The sequence below is a fragment of the Thalassophryne amazonica genome, chromosome 15, assembly GCF_902500255.1.
Source record: "Thalassophryne amazonica chromosome 15, fThaAma1.1, whole genome shotgun sequence".
Taxonomy (NCBI): domain Eukaryota; kingdom Metazoa; phylum Chordata; class Actinopteri; order Batrachoidiformes; family Batrachoididae; genus Thalassophryne; species Thalassophryne amazonica.
The window spans coordinates 9,474,782-9,479,913 of NC_047117.1; the positions used below are offsets into that span (position 1 = coordinate 9,474,782).

Genomic DNA, 5,132 nt, shown 5'->3' on the forward strand with positions numbered 1-5,132 from the left:
GTTCAAGACCACACTTGAACATTCTCCATGTTGTGCCAGGAAGGGCATCTAGAGTAAAATTCATATATGATCTGCTGTGGGGTCCAGAGGAAAAAGGGAGAAGCCAAAAGAAGTTACACAGTAAAACCAACATGCATTTATTTTTGTCTGACGGTCACATTTCTGCCTCGACTCTTTGATGTGATTTTGTGTCATAAACAATCCCTCTGGTGACAAATGGAAGTTTGTGCAGCCACAAAGTTGTAGAGAAGCTTGAATCTTCAACTGGACTGGGTTGCTTGACGCAAGGACGTTTACAGACAGGGGTTTACAGAAAACCAACTCACACTGACCAATATCTGCTCTTTGGCTCAAACCAGCCCCTTGAACACAAGTTCGGGGTGATCAGGACGCTTCAACACAGAGCCCTACAGGTGCCCACAACTGCAGAGGGAAGGGTTAAAGAACAACAACGTGTCCGGAAAGCCCTCACAGTATGTGGGTACCCATGATAGATAGACAGGAGACGGAGACAAGAAGAAGAGTGTCTCTCCCTTATTTAGCAGGGGTAGGGGAAAAACTACAGAGGATCTTCAGACAGCACAAAATCCCAGTTTACTTAAAACCGGTTAACACCTTTAGACAGAAATTAGTTCACCCTAAGGACAGGATCCCTAGTTACAAACAGAGCAATGTAGTGTATTCTATCAGATGTCAGGAAAACTGTAACAAACACTACATAGGTGAGACTAAGCAACCTTTACACAAAAGGCTATACCAGCACCGCAGAGAGGGCGCCAGTGGACCTCAGTCTGCAGTTCATCTCCACCTTAAAGACACTAACCACATGTTTGAGGACAAGGAAGTTAAAATATTAGCCAGAGAGAAGAAATGGTTTGAGAGAGAGGTCAAGGAGGCATTCTTTGTGAAACGTTTGAAACCTAGCCTTAACCGGGAAGGGGGTCTGAGACACGCTTTATCCCCTGTTTACAATGGGGTACTCAGGTCAAAGCAGTTTCAGTCTGTTGTTCATGGTAATGAGTCATTCACGTCATCAGCAGAGTCGTCAAGGGAGCCGTCAGGAGAGGGACAGCTGCCCTGTCATTAGGAGGGTGTTAACTAGAGCACAATAGGTGCTAATTAGAGCTATTGTTTAGTCACCAGCCTATAGCAGTCTGCCTCTCGGTAGGAGGGGTCTGGTTAGATTTAAAACTCCAGCTTTTGTGACTTCTTGATTATTCTTCTCTACAAGAGTCAAGACAGAAGTCAGACCACCAGAGCAAGAATTTTAGCTGAGGAAGCTTCTGCGATTTGAAGCGACACGTCCTCGCGTCAAGCAACCCAGTCCAGTCGAAGATTCAAGCTTCTCTACTATGGAAACCACCTGGACAACTGAGAGCCTACACAGAAACAGCCACAAAGTTGCCCACAAACACATTAAACCCACAATCCATTAAAACCGGACCATTTAATTTCCACAAAAGATTTCTGATTTCAGCATCTTTTGATTTGTATGAGTGTTTGTTTGTTTTTGTGCCTGTGACGACACATTTAATCTATTAAGATTAAAATGGAGACACTGGTTTCTTGGCTGGAACGAGCCACTCCATCTGTCTTTTTAAGCTGTTTTTGCTGCCAGAATTCAACATAAAAGCAGCAACAGGACTGATTTAATCAGCCCACACCAAGTCCGTTGGCCTTTTTTCTCTGGCTCCATCCTCTGCACCGTCCTTTTGGACCGCATTCATTTATGCTCTAGAAGTTTTGTCTGATTGCTTGATCAATACTCTGCTTGTCAGCTGTAAAAGTTGATGAGGTCAGAAAACTATAAAGTATTATTGCACCATCAAATATGTTATAGGACCCAGTGGCCTAATGGATAAGGCATCAGCCTCTGGAGCTGGGGATTGTGGGTTCAAGTCCCACCTGGGTTGCATACAAGTTTTTTGTGTTGGTGAATTTATAACTGATATATTTGATGTGCTTCCTTGCACAATAAAACATTTATTTTACACGTTTATGATTCCAACCTCTGTCATCAGATCTTCGTGACTTAACCCTAACCCTACTGTCTTCCTGCTTAGTCAACATTTCAAAGACACAGCAGTGTGAGCAGTATTTTAACTCTTTTTTGACTTAATCTGTGATATCAATTAGTGCACTTTGTAAATACAATTAATTTTATAATTGATAGAATGACATTCATGACATATTCAACATCAAATTTTCCAATTTTTAATCATTAAGTCTGAAAGTCAAATTTATATCCTTACCAGAGACTCAAATTTCCATGTTATGTGTGCGCGTTTTTCTTTAAATTCTTGTTTTTAACTGGTCAGTCATCAAGTCAATGCTTCTTTTTTTTCCTTATTTTTAACCCTGGACACCAGAACTTTGGTCTGTTGGACACTATGGCATATAGCCAACAGCAGTATTTCCTTCATGTCAGTAGTAGTAGTCAAGAGGAGTTTGCAGTGCAAAGGATTCTGGGAGAACAGTAATGGCAAATCATCATTTCTTGTTTATGCTGTTATTTGAGAATGTTTGTTTTATGCACGTTCTTGTGGTGAGCTTGTTAAAATTATATGGATGAGCAACTGTGACGTCAAAAAGAAGCGACATTCATTACCATGAGTGTAAAGTGTATCTCATTAACTGACTTTCACTTCTTGTTTAGTTATTAGAAATGGGGGTAAACAAACTATGTAAGTGGTTATTGGGCAGCGCGGTCTCATTTGAGGGTGGGCACTAAAGGGGTCAAATATGACGTAATTTCTCTACTACCGAGGACAAAAACACGGCATTTTCTCAGAGTTTTTGTGCTAATTCTGCACAAACAAAGTGAAAATGCAAAGAAAAAGACACAATGCAGTGGAAAGTGGACATGTGTTGTGTAGTTTGTTTATGACCCAGAGCTCAAACGTGTCAAGGCGGTTTTGCAGGCCAGAGAACGTAGCTATTCTGGTTAGCTGTGTAGGCTAAGACTTACCGACACGACGTCTCCCATTTGCTTTGTCTTACCTTCTGCACTGGGAAACAAAAAAAACCCTGCAGTTTTCGTGACTGCTTCAGGGATTGCAGACGAAAACAAAACAGTACGCCATTTTCCCGTTAGACACTGTTTGTGGAGAGAGACTGATACCTGGGCGGAGTGTGGGAGTGTCAGCACAAACCATTTGGAGGATGGAGGTTTCAGCAGAAACCATTTTAAACTGACACGTCATAAACCGGCAGGTCCGCTAGGTGACAGTGAGAATGCTGTTAAGTTTACCGAACCGGATGAATGGTTTGTGTTGAAACTCCCACACTCCACCCGGAGATTCTCTGCCGTGTTCATGCCGGTTGTCCCAAGACATGGTCAAATCCCATGATATCACGTAGGGATTCAAACGAGACTGCGCTGCCCTATTGTTGCTGTGTGGTGTTGTGGAGGGTTAGTTAGAGTCTGTGAGTTGATGGTTTTAAGATAATTCTATGTTCTATGTCTTTTCAAAGATCTATGCACTTGTAGGGATTTATAGAAATATTCACTGTTAAACACTCCATTAATAGTATTTATAGTGTAAGTTTTAAAAAAAATGAACTTCACCTGTTGTTCACCTGTATCCTGCCTCTGTGAGAGGTCGACCCTGATGCAGTTATGTGTTAATCACATTGAAACCAAAAGTGAATTTCAAACTGCTGCTGACCTTTCCCCTTAGGCAATAAAACATTTATTACAAACACTTATAATTCCAAACTGTCATTACCTTCCCTGGTTTGAGTGTTTTTATTACTCAAACCACATTTTGGTATGTTAAACTGGCTTTTGATTTTTATTACTTGCCCTAATGGATCAGGCACTTTGGAGCTGAGGATTGTGGCTTCAATTCTCTGGAGTGCCAAATATTTTCAAAGTATATGAAGAAATAGCAGGTGAGGTCCAACATTCCAATAAAGGCTTTCACACCTTTAAAAACAAACTTTTCAGCTTTGTACATTGCAAAACAAGTTTGCGATTTCAGCCAAAGAATGCCAGTGGAAATACCCTTTCTAAAAGCGTGAAGGTTATTATCAGTAGACATGTAGTGTAGTGCCTGCCAGGATGGATACTTTGTACGGTCCCCAGAGCCCACTTTCAACACTGAAGTTATGCTTCATAGAGCAGACCTGTCATTTTGGTTTACAGTCTAATAAAATACCAATTACACTGAAAATGGGAAGTTCCAAATATTGAAACATCTTCCGAGGATTATGGCTCATTTCCAGGGTGAAAAGGATGAGAATCAGGGGAAGGAGGGAGTTAATGAGTCAGAGATAAACAGAAGAAGACGCGGGTGTGGAGGACAACAGTGACGTATAGCGAACACAGATCGAGAAAAACAGGCAACAGTAGATAAATGTATGGATAGTTACAGATGTATAGATGTACAGCGATAAAGATGGACAGCATAGGGATATGGATAGAGATACGGGGTGTATCTTGGTGGTCTATGGCTCACATGCCTTTGTGGCGTGTCCAACACCACATTTATACAGCGTGCAATCTCGGCAAAAAGCAGAGTGCATGTAATCAGTCATGACTTGCGTAGTGCGGACGATGGCGGCAACAAGGTGACATAGATTTTGAGATACGCAACAGCATAGACGGACCCAGAAGGACAAATGAGACATGTTGCTCTTCATTGCAACACAAATGTCGAGCAGCTTTGGAACACTGATGATCGAAATCATTACAGATATAGAAGGCAAATGCATAGAGAGATGCACAAGGTTCAAGGATTCATTCTTTATTGTCACGTCACCCATGTAAATCATGAAAGAACAAAATTTGTACTCTGGTCTTGCTGATCCTGATGGAATAAATAATATATATATGGAATAAATACTTATAGATAGAATACTAACATAAAGAAAACAATGCCAGCATCATGATCCTGAGCAATCCTGAATCCCTGAGCAGCTACAAGTACGATAGCGGTGTAGACAGATCGCCTTCTGAGGACAAATAGTGTGTGTTCCAGTTTATCCCAAACACTGATTCCTGAAGAAAAAACTAAAAGTTGCTGTTAATAATAAATAATGTTCTTGTGGTTTTGTTACGTCTGTTAAGGACGTAATAAAATCATCGGCAATTATTTATTTGTCTGTCTGTTAGCAGGATTACATCAAAA

The 5,132-nt window shown here is 41.1% G+C and overlaps 1 non-coding gene across 1 annotated transcript; it reads left to right on the top strand.

Annotated features, from left to right (window-relative positions):
- The first annotated feature begins 1,840 nt into the window (after positions 1-1,840).
- On the top strand, positions 1,841-1,913 carry trnaq-cug. The gene has a single exon. It is a non-coding gene; the product is annotated as a tRNA-Gln (tRNA).
- Positions 1,914-5,132: the final 3,219 nt, after the last annotated feature.